General features: G+C 37.0%; 1 protein-coding gene across 2 annotated transcripts in view; it reads left to right on the forward strand.

The window, feature by feature from the left end:
* ap1g1 (adaptor related protein complex 1 subunit gamma 1) overlaps positions 1-12,464 on the forward strand; it is a 212,642-nt gene that overhangs the window by 372 nt on the left and 199,806 nt on the right. The window lies entirely within an intron of this gene.

Genomic DNA, 12,464 nt, shown 5'->3' on the forward strand with positions numbered 1-12,464 from the left:
GTAATGCAGAGAGGGCCCGTCCACTTGGCAGATTAGAAAACTGTAATGGGAGACAAATGATCTTTAAAAGAGAAGACAGAGTTACAAAGGTTGCAAATTCACTCTTCTAAATAAACTTGGTGATGCCGAAAAAGTGTACTTTTTGGTCGACCTTTCTTAACTGGGAAAGTTAGCGTGATGACTTCAATTCATTGTACTTCTTTCCAGTCCAAGGCCTCTCTGCCTTTTAGCTAGACTGTGAGCGTATTTAAATATATGAATATTTTTTTCAGGGTGTGTATTGCCATATACTTGTATATGGTATGATGGAATGACTAGGAGTTTAGGGGTCCAATGAACGGAATGACTGTCATAAAGTTTTTCAGCCTGTACACGTTTATGAATCAAGAGGCGTGTGGTTAAAAGTTTTTTGCGAAAGCTTCCTCTGGCAGTTGGATCACCAATCTGTCATTTACGCAGTACTCTTTTTGGTAGAGATTTCAAGTAGACGCCCGTTAACTTTCGTTCTCTGCATTCTCATTTACTAGCTCTCAATGGGAATCTCCTTGAGTCGAACAGCTGAATTATTTTGGGTCAAATGCATATTGCACAAGAATTGCAGATATATCGGTTCATTACTGCGAGTGTGGTGTGTTGTATTTAGAGATATCGAAAACTATTGAACTGAAAGTCGTCTAATATTATTTGTTCCATTTGTGAAGTTCTCATAAAACCAGTTGGCTAGTTCGCTCTTTAATTAGGGAAACAGTTTGGTTCTCTGCCTGATGGCAGAAGTCAGAAAACCACGAGTTTTTTTGCAACCCCGACACGATAGGAGGTTTTGGAAAGTGGATCGATCGATCGATCGATGGATGGATGTGTGTTGCCTTACACTGAAAGTGGACGGGTGTAGATTTGTTGCCTTACATTTTTAAATATAATGTTTGCTAGCTGTACATTGTAGTAACAGTTCACATTAAATTTGGTGCCTGCATCGTTTATTTGACAAACTCTATAATTCTGTAAAACATAAATTAGTGTATATAGTCACATTTACTTTCACCTGTTTGTAGTTCATTGCCTTCATAGCAAGTTGGAGCTCATTCTTGGCTCTTTACCCTTTATGTGAATGTGTTAAAAATGAAAGTTTTACGTGTGTACTGTATAAATAAAGTGCACCGTTTCTAAAGACGAGTCGATGGACTTAAAGTCACTCCGATTATGATGGCAGTGATCGCTTTTACCACTGTTTTTAATTAGGTAAAAATACCTTTTATACACCATATCAACCGAAAGATCTTTGGGTTTCAATGTAAAATGAAAGTTGGTTATCTGCGACTCTTAAAACATACAAATAGCTTTTCTTGCTTTACAAAAAGGGCATTTCAACGTTCAGTATCGTGAAGTCCTGAAGCCCTTTTCTGGTTGCAGGTTTTCATTCTACCAATATCACAATCAGTCGGTCAATTTTACCCTCGATTGGTCCTATTGTTTATCTGGCTCCTCTGGATACAATAAAAGAGAGAAAAATTGTAGTAGTGTGAGGATTTCATTTATAATACATTTTTGACATAGCTTTACATGATTATGTCTGGATTATCATTTTCTTTCTAATGTACTTATTTCTGTGGAGTTTGCACCCTTAATTGTATCTGAATACTGACAATGCTTAGGAGTTTGGACAGGAGTTCAAACTCTGAATGCTAGTAGGCAGCAGCTACTTTAGTATCATCTGTTGGTATTCTTATTAGTAAATAATTGCTTAAATAACCTGAACATTAAAAAGAACAAAATATTAAGAAGCACAATAAAATTAACAAGTTCACGTCTATCTTCCTGATTCATTGATTAAGTTTAGCATAAGCAGTTTAGAATTTCTGATATAGCACAGGAACACACAGAAACCTGTAAATTCCAGCTTTCTTAATGAATGGAAAAGGTCAATTTGAAAGAAGAGATTGGTTGGGGTGAAAACCCTGTTATAGATTAATATGTTATAATGCGAGTCCTTATTATGAGTATTGAGTGAGCTCTGGTGGTAACCAGATTTGGGAGATTAATTAGGCAGTGAAGCAGGTAGGTGAATGGTGGATAGTCCACCTCCAGAATTTTTTGTAGGAAAGTTGAACATCTTCCTTCAACAAAAGTAGGAGTCTTTTTTACACCAACCCATCCTTCGCTCATTATCCAGTACTGGGTAGACCATTAAGAAAATGTATGTTTAAAAAAAAAAAAATTCCATGTTTTTAAGTTTGTGAACTGACATTTTGCTGCTCTTGCCTATCCTGCTTGTGACTTTGTTCAGGTCTTTCAGGTTTTGCTACAGCCCTGTTGAAAAGTAATAGTGTAGTGTTCACATTTAGCTCTATTTTGAAGAAATAAACACCCAATTTTCTTCACTCAATTTTGCTTGATTAAAGATATCTCATATTTTAGAAATCTGATGTTTTTTTTGTCTGAGAGGCACCTGTATGCTTTTGCTCTTAATGGTCATAGAATTAAAATAGTTTAAACGAAAAGAAAGTTTTGAGAAAGTGATGTTGGTATTCCTGCTTAAGTTTAAGAACTTGTTAAACTTTTTTTTTTTAAATATTGTTTTTCCAGAAAGCAAAACTCATTATATTAGCAGCATTTTAAATACACCTGTAAAGTATAGAAATAGGAAGCAGTATTTTATCAAATGAAATAATCGCTCAATAAAGACTGCCTAACCATTGGTACAATTACGGCATGGTTTCGAATAGAAACAGTATTTGTGGAGCTGCTGCTAAGTAAAATGCATTATGTCTACTTTTCTTTTAGTTATGACATGATCTATGAACGTGAATTAAAAAGCAGTGCTCTTTTATTTTGCATTTTAAACTGAAACAAAACATTGTGTGCCATAGTGATTTGGTTGATATGTTTTTAATTATGACACAATAAAATTGTGCCAAAATTAAATATCCCACGGGCATATGTATTGCATTTCAGTGTAATTCACACATGAGATTGCATTTAATTTTTGCAGAAATCTCCATAATATTGGGTATCAAAAAATGGTTATAATTTTCAATACTTGGTATATTGAAGTTTGAAATTTTGACATCGTAACAATCTAGTTGTTATAAGTGGCTTTGTGAATGTGCAGCTTCATTTGTTCCTTAAAAAGGGGGTTGAGTATCCAGGCTACAATATCTTTTCCAGTGAAAATTTTATTTTTCTAAGGATTAAATCAAATAAATTAGCATTTTTTTATGTTTAATTATGAAGATGAGAACATTTCTAGTATTTATAAAAAATTGATTTTATTTGAAGAAAATAGCATTCCATACAATCAAGTCTGACTTACACAACAAAGAAAAAAATAACATTGCTTGCAATCAAGTCAAACTTAGCAAACCAGAATTCAACCTTGACCCAAGAAAATAACTTGTAAACTTGTTGCTGAATTTAATATGTTTTGAGCCAAAGTACACTTACGAGGTGCTGCAATATATTTTTAGATGAAAGAAAAAAAAAAAAAAGAATTCTCAGAAGGAAAATGTGGAACTAGAAGCTAATGTGAGGCTCGGGACAAGAGTCCGTTGGTAATTTCCATCCATCCATCCATTTTCTAACCCGCTGAATCCGAACACAGGGTCACGGGGGTCTGCTGGAGCCAATCCCAGCCAACACAGGGCACAAGGCAGGAACCAATCCTGGGCAGGGTGCCAACCCACCGCAGGACACACACAAACACACCCACACACCAAGCACACACTAGGGCCAATGTAGAATCACCAATCCACCTAACCGGCATGTCTTTGGACTTTTGGAGGAAACCGGAGCGCCCGGAGGAAACCCACGCAGACACGGGGAGAACATGCAAACTCCACGCAGGGAGGACCGGGAAGCGAACCCGGGTCTCCTAACTGCGAGGCAGCAGCGCTACCACTGCGCCACCGTGCCGCCCCCGTTGGTAATTTACTTGTCAAAAATGTAAAATAATGCCTTCTGAAAATAAGTGCCTTTGCTGTTGAGAGTGTAACTTGCCACAAACACAGATGTGTCCAAAAACGAGCACACATTGTCCCAATAGGTTGCCATTTGTGTTACTGATTGAGTTGACTTTCTAGTTGTTATTAATCATAGAGTTCTGCAGATAGTTTTTTTTCCATTTTTTGATATTACATTGGGAGAAGTGATTTAAAGAATAGAAGTACCAGGTTGGCAAGTTTATTTAGAGCAAGTTTATTGATCTTGTTTACTACAGCTCCATATTGTTTAGTACAGGTTAGAAATTCTATGTAGATGCTTCATCTTTCTTAAAGTCTTCAGTTGTGGTGCTTTCTTCTAATCTCAGTGATGCAGTGAGAGGGGAAGGTAAACTGTGGACACTTTTGTTTTTTCATTTTCAGATCGCAAGTATATGTATTTTCAAACTATTTTAACTGAAAGGCGATTTCATACTAAACGTCTAGATTCCGTGTGTTTTACTTTGTCATATTCTGCTCCAGCTTACATATGCTGCACTGAGATAATGCTTTATGCATACGAAGGATAGGATAGAAGCCACCAATAGGCGGAACAGCACCACCAACCAGTATGGTGGATGAATGAGTAAAGAAGCAGGACCGGATCCTGGACAGTAAAAAAGAGACTTGATCATATTTGGTGTGTTATATTTAATAACATTTATTAAAAACTTTGAAACAGGAGGGGACTAAAGCAAAGGGTAGTTTTGAGTGGGGTTGAGCTGATGGCTGGACATATCACTGTAAATAAAAATGGTTCATTGGCTCTAAGAGGAGGAGGAGGTTAGGAGCACGGACTGATACAGCACATTACCATACTCACCACATAACAAACCAACTCAGGATCTAGACTAGGACCCAAGTGCAGCCATGCAACGGGTGACACTTCAGCACCACACTAGTTAAGCATTTGCTAAAATACAAAACTGCAGCCTTCACTGTTTGTTTTTTTTTTAAAAAAACTCACATTTTTTGCAGCAGGAGGCGTGTAAGATTCCTTTGCTATGCTAGTATAGAATTGAGTGTGCTGTAGCTGAGAGAGGCATCCTGATCAGTGTGTGACCTATTCTGAATGTGTAGAGCACAAGTATATTTGGTGCAGTGCTCACAGACTTTGAGTGTCCATGGTTTCTCTCTTGTTTACATCTTTTTTTTTTTTCTTCCTTTTTTAATTGTTGCTCACTATATCCACACAAATTGGAATTCTTTTGCAGCTTTGGCAGGTTTGTGTCATTTAAAGGGTCAATTGAAGCTGCCCATTTTTGTGATTCGATGTCAACTAATAATATGGGTCCCTGATTCCCCAAGCTAATGCAACTTGTCAGAGATATCATATTTTTTTTATACACCATCCATTTTCTTAACCCACTTAAACTGGGCAGGGTCATGGAGTGTGATGGTGATTGTTTTTCTTCCAGGCAATGCTTTAAGTAGGCTGGTACCAGTGACACTCAAAGCTCTTGGGGGGTCTCCCTAACCTTTGAGTGAATGTAGGGCCTTATGGAATTCATTTTATTTTTTCACAAATTCATTGTTGTTTTTGTACCGCTTTATTTTTCCTTGATAGTTTTTTAAACTGTAAGTAGCAACAGCTACAACAAAACAATAATGAAATGGCACTTTACATTCCTTTTTAATGAAACGGCACACTAGTACAACTGAACCTTATTTTGCAGGTCCATTCATCAGGTAGGAGCCCAGATCTTCCACAATGCTGTATGCTGAGACTGCAGTAGGACAGTGAGTGCCCTCCAGAATTGTAAGAGCTGTTACTAGTTTAATGGATTCTTCTGAGATGAAGGTTAACTTCAGTTTTAGGGTCTAGGATATTTGTTACAGCCTGAGCTGATGTGTTCTTGGCCAGAAAGAACTTTTTGTAGAGGTGAATATGTTCAGCAAGGTACCTTATTGATTCGAAGCAGCTATTCCCCATGGCGTTCCTGTCCTCCAGGGTTACTGGCGGGTTTCTTGAAGAAGCCACTTGTGCATTACTAGTGATGCAGTCTCACTAAAATATTTATAGTGCTGCTAGGTCTCTCCCTCCAAACAGATGACATGACACAAGCAGGTTGAATGTACATAACCCCTTTTAAAACTTTCTGGTATGCTTTCAAACAGTATGAAGCACTGTCTGTAACCACTGCTAAAATGTCATTAACACTAATTACCAGAGCCTACGAAAAAAACTCGTAGATCCATCCCACCTTAAATCGCTTCCCACCTGTCCGTCAGCATCTTTTGTCCTTCAAATGTGTTGATAAGCAGGAAGCAGCAATCAGTTTGCTATCACATCCCCACCGGCGCACAGTTTTCTCAGCTTAAGTCTGTTTACCTGCGTGTCAGTTGCTTGGAGTTGTATAGAGTGAGAAGTCAAGCAAAATGACACCTTTTATAAATACTATATCATTATTTGGAACACTTGCATTTCATGTGTGTTCCATGTCTACAACGATCTATGTAAACACACCGTTAAAGAAACGTTTTTCATGTTTTAGTAATAATTGACAAAATGTAGACATGAAGTTTATAATGTGTGAAACCTGAACTCCAAATATCAAACAAAACACTTTCACAAAAAGTACAAATATAACCGAACAAGAGCCTTTTTATTCAAAAGTAAAACTGCAGAAAAACAACACACATTTACTACCACTGCTTCGGTGGCTCAACAGTATAAACTGTTGACTGGTAATCAAAACTTCACGGGTTCGATCTCTGCCGAGTCCATTTTGAGAAGTGAGCTGCTTTTACTCTTATTATTTAAGAATAAAAACATACATTTGATTTCAGTCTGTAACAGCCGATGTAAATGTATGATACTTGTAAAGATAAGCTTTGTTTCTTTTTTTTTTTATTATTCAGTTTCATTCTCTCAATCGCATTCACGATCCTACTCTATCTCTCCCCCATATCTGACACTGCTGTTTTCACATAAAGACGTGCTATAACCCTGCCCCATTGTTTAATAATAACAATAACAAATTGGAAGGAGGAACAAGATGCTGAATAAACCGAGCACTGCTTGCAGGCCAACAGAAATATGATTGTACTGTGTGCACAAGGTAATAAATCTGAAATAAACCAATTACACTACACATCAAAACGGTGCCTTACATTTAAAAAAAGTGCAGTTTTTCTCCCGTGTGCATATTATGTATTGCAAGTACACACTACCAATCAGTACTCGGCTTATTGCACTTTTTGCAGCATGTCTTTTGCATGCATAAAAAAATGATAAAATATGAGCTATAGCCAAGCCATGATTAAACATAAAGTACATTTTTTTTTCTTCTATAATGCATGCTGAGTCATATATATATATATATATATATATATAAAATTTTTTTTTTGTTCAGTTGATTTTAGAAAGGGAACAACCTAGGATACTTGGAATGAGTGAGTAAAAGTAATTAGTAATCTCTATATTTTTCTGTTGATAGGCATTATTCAGATTCATTTTATGATGAGGCAGATCTAACTTTAGAATTTCATGCTAATAAGGCATCTTGATTTGCAGAAATTTTAAATGAATTTGGAGTGAATCACCTTTGAATCATCATAATAACATTACTGAATTCTGCACTTTGTACTAAATCACAGCAGTCTGCGAAAAAACAAACTAATTTCTGTGTCTCAAGCTAAAACACCTGCCACCCTGTGTACAGGTGCCGGTCATAAAATTAGAATATCATGACAAAGTTGATTTATTTCAGTAATTCCATTCAAAAAGTGAAACTTGTATATTAGATTCATTCATTACACACAGACTGATATATTTCAAATGTTTATTTCTTTTAATTTTGATGATTATAACTGACAACTAATGAAAGTCCCAAATTCAGTATCTCGTAAATTAGAATATTGTGAAAAGGTTCAATATTGAAGACACCTGGTGCCACACTCTAATCAGCTAATTAACTCAAAACACCTGCAAAAGCCTTTAAATGGTCTCTCAGTCTAGTTCTGTAGGCTACACAATCATGGGGAAGATTGCTGACTTGACAGTTGTCCAAAAGACAACCATTGACACCTTGCACAAGGAGGACAAGACTCAAAAGGTCATTGCTAAAGAGGCTGGCTGTTCACAGAGCTCCGTGTCCAAACACATTAATAGAGAGGCGAAGGGAAGGACAAGATGTGGTAGAAAAAAGTGTACAAGCAATAGGGATAACCGCACCCTGGAGAGGATTGTGAAACAAAACCCATTCAAAACTGTGGGGGAGATTGTGGACTGCAGAGTGGACTGCAGCTGGAGTCAGTGCTTCAAGAACCACCACGCACAAACGTATGCAAGACATGGGTTTTACCTGTCGCATTCCTTGTGTCAAGCCACTCTTGAACAAGAGACAGCGTCAGAAACGTTTCGCCTGGACTAAAGACAAAACTGCTGCTGAGTGGTCCAAAGTTATGTTCTCTGATGAAAGTAAATTTTGCATTTCCTTTGGAAATCAAGGTCCCAGAGTCTGGAGGAAGAGAGGAATGGTACAGAATCCATGTTGCTTGAGGTCCAGTGTAAAGTTTCCACAGTCAGTGATGGTTTAGGGTGCCATGTCATCTGCTGGTGTTGGTCCATTGTGTTTTGTGTGGTCCAGGGTCAACACAGCCGTCTATCAGGAAGTTTTAGAGCACTTCATGCTTCCTGATGCTGACGAACTTTATGGAGATGCAGATTTCATTTTCCAACAGTACCTGGCACCTGCACAAAGTGCCAAAGCTACCAGTACCTGGTTTAAGGATTATGGTATCCCTGTTCTTGATTGGCCAGCAACCTCGCCTGAACTTAACCCCATAGAAAATCCTATGGGGTATTGTGAAGAGGAAGATGCGGTACGCCAGACCCAACAATTCAGAAGAGCTGAAGGCCACTATCGGAGCAACATGGGCTCTCATAACACCCGAGCAGTGCCACGCCGCATTGCTGCAGTAACCCAGGCCAAAGGAGCCCCAACTAAATATTGAGTGCTGTACATGCTCATACTTTTCATGTTCATACCTTTCAGTTGGCCAACATTTCTAAAAAATCCTTTTTTTTGCCTTGGTCTTAATTGATATTCTAATTTTCCGAGATACTGAATTTGGGACTTTCATTAGTTGTCAGTTATAATCATCAAAATTAAAAGAAATAAACATTTGAAATACATCAGTCTGTGTGTAATGAATGAATATAATATACAAGTTTCACTTTTTGAATGGAATTACTGAAATAAATCAACTTTGTCATGATATTCTAATTTTATGACTGGCACTTGTACATGCTTTCTTTGGTGCATGGGTAGAGTAGCTAATTCTTCATAATCTGCAAGCATCTCTCTCTTTCTCTCTCTCTCCCCCCTCACCAAGAGGCAGTGGTATTGTACGTTATCAATGTTTTAAAAGGATGTAAACATTGTTTATGAGGATGTACAGTATTTTATAATTTGTGACTGCTCATTTGATTAACAAAATTTCATAATATATAAACAACTATGGTCTTGTCTCTTAGGTAATCTCTATATGGCAGAGCATAGCTGTAGTGTAATTTCTTTGTAGCAGACTACACCAAAGGGAAGCGTCTCATGCTAGGACTAGACATTATCACTCTGTGATGCCAACTTTCCATTTTTACAGGAAAAATAAGCATATGCTTTAGGGACAGTTTACTTCTACCTAAGTAACATTACCTCTGTTTCAGGTATCAGTAATGACATTATTTGGAATCCAGTAACTTGGCCATCATAGCCAAAAAGTAAAGGGCATTACAAATAAAAATATGGAGTATATTGTTTTTTAAGTACACCATATACTCTTCAGTGCTGTCATAACAGTGTCAAATTGAAGCTTTCCTTAGTACTATTCGGAATGCTTTGATCAATTTTTTTTAGGGCTAATACCAATCATAGATGTTACTGGTTTGGCCAGTTCCAGTACAGATTCTGTTTTTCGCTTTATCTTTTTGACTTTATCTCTTTAAAAACGTTTACCCTAAGTTCCTGCATAACCTGATGTGGAAGAGTCTTATGTACAATATTAAAGTGTTAATTTTGGTATTTTTATAATTAAACTAGACCTCTTGTTCATTTTTTATTTAAAAAGTGAAATTATTTAGGCTTATTGTTCAGTTAGTAAAAATACTAAAACAAATAAAATTCCCTAGAGTAATTACTTTTTAATTTAATAACATTTGTAGAAAAATATTTATCCATAATACATATGGATTTAACAAAAATATGCTTCTTATAATTACAAGCTGTAATTTTTTAATATATTCTATAATGTACTTATCTGAAACAAAGCTTATTTAAAAAAACAAAATAATGGTGTTCGTTCACACACCCACAGAACATCAGAGATCCACATCCATGCTTCACAGTAGGGATGGTGTACTTTTCATCATGGACCTTGTTGTGTCCTCTCCAAACATAGTATTTATGGTTGTGACTATAGAGTTCAATTTTGGTGTCATCAGTCCAAGCGACTTTTTTCCAAAAGTTTTGAGACTTGTTTAGATGTACAGTGATCCCTCCTTGATCGCGGGGGTTACATTCCAGAACCCCACTGCGAAAGGTGAAAATCTACGAAGTAAAAACCATATGTTTATATTGTTATTTTTATGTTTTAAGCCCTTATAAACTCTCCCTCACTCTTATAAACATTTCCCGCATAGTTATACAGCATAAACCCTTTGTATTCTCTTAGATAATAGGTACGATTCGTTGAAATTATATATGTAAACACACTGTTTATATACAGTAAAACCTAAATATTATTTTAAAGATATCGAGCGTCTCTGATATCACATATGTTACAGCCATTACGATAGACAGGCCACCAGCAATAAATATGTACAATGCAAGAAAAGTTGTACTGTATACAGTAAAATGTGTACAGTGACACTAAACATACATACATGTACCAAGTACTGTACATAGAAAATTAATTATGGTTACTCACCAACAATGACACGACGACTTGTCCAATAACGATGAGTTTAATTTTACTGCACAACAAAGGAGAGCATTACAGCTATTCTGAAGGAGCCTCTTCAGTCGACTGTGTAGGACCGCCGTTGTTCTTCCGGCAGTCCTCAACCTAAATCCCTAAAGCAGATTCCATCCGGACTACCGCCTTATTACGTCCACTTACAACTCGGTTTGCGCCCTGGTTAAAGGACACTGCGGCCATAGATATTATATTCTTTTCCTTCTTTTTAAATAAAAAGAATTGTGGACTCATTGATGCCGTAATGGTGTCCTACAGCTGTTCCTTCCCTTCAACATATCATAAAATTTTACCTTTTTGACAATCGTTTGCATCTACCGTTGGCGCTTGAGCATGGCCCTTGCAGCAGTAGCAGGAGCAGATCATTTTGGAGCCATAACGAAGGGCTTGACTAAGCTCAAAGATAAACACAAAAGAGCACAAAAGTTAACTGTTTACACAGTGAAACACATTGGTGCTAAATGAACGAACCGAGACTTCCTGGTTAATGCAGTGGAATCGAATTCGTCGCTCCGTCGCTGAACCAGTCCGCACACATGAACTTAACTGCGTGCTCTGATTGAGTAGCTTCTCGGCCATCCGCCAATAGCGTCCCTTGTATGAAATCAACTGGGCAAACCAAATGAGGAAGCATGTACCAGAAGTAAAAAGACCCATTGCCCGCAGAAACCCGCGAAGCATCAAAAAATCTGCGTTATATATTTAGATATGCTTAAATATAAAATCTGCGATAGAGTGAAGCCATGAAAGCTGAAGCGCAATATAGCGAGGGATTACTGTTTTGTACATGGGCAGTTTGTGGTGTAGGCACAGTAAAGGCTTTTTTTTCTTGATTTGACCATGCAGTCCATTTTTGTTAAAGTACCTTATTGTGCAACTTGATACAGCAACACCATTTGTTTGCAGAGAATATTATTTCAGCTGACTTGTGGGTTTTTTTTGGTATCTCGACAAATGATCCCGGCAATTGTGGCTGAAATCTTGGTTGGTTTACCTGACCGTGACTTGGCAATAACAAAACCTTCCCATTTTTTTTTATCAGAGTTTTAACACTATTGAGAGGCATTTTCCGATCTTTGGATATGTTTTTGTATCCTTTTCCTGATTTATACAATTTAACAACCTTTTCTTGCAGGTTCTTTGACATTTAATTTGCGTTTCCCATGGTTCAGTGTCTAACAAAGTCAGTGCAGCACTGCATAAATTTAAATTGACTATGTATACACAAGACACTGATTACAATCAAGGAAGTTACAGATGTGGACACTCTCCTTTAATTACCCTTAAAAGCTGTATACAGTGGTGTGAAAAACTATTTGCCCCCTTCCTGATTTCTTATTCTTTTGCATGTTTGTCACTCTTCTTTTTGATCATCAAACACATTTAACCATTAGTCAAATATAACACAAGTAAACACAAAATGCAGTTTTTAAATGATGGTTATTATTTGGGGAGAAAAAAATCCAAACCTACATGGCCCTGTGTGAAAAAGTAATTGCCCCATTGTTAAAA

The sequence above is a fragment of the Polypterus senegalus genome, chromosome 9, assembly GCF_016835505.1.
Source record: "Polypterus senegalus isolate Bchr_013 chromosome 9, ASM1683550v1, whole genome shotgun sequence".
In the NCBI taxonomy this organism is placed as follows: domain Eukaryota; kingdom Metazoa; phylum Chordata; class Cladistia; order Polypteriformes; family Polypteridae; genus Polypterus; species Polypterus senegalus.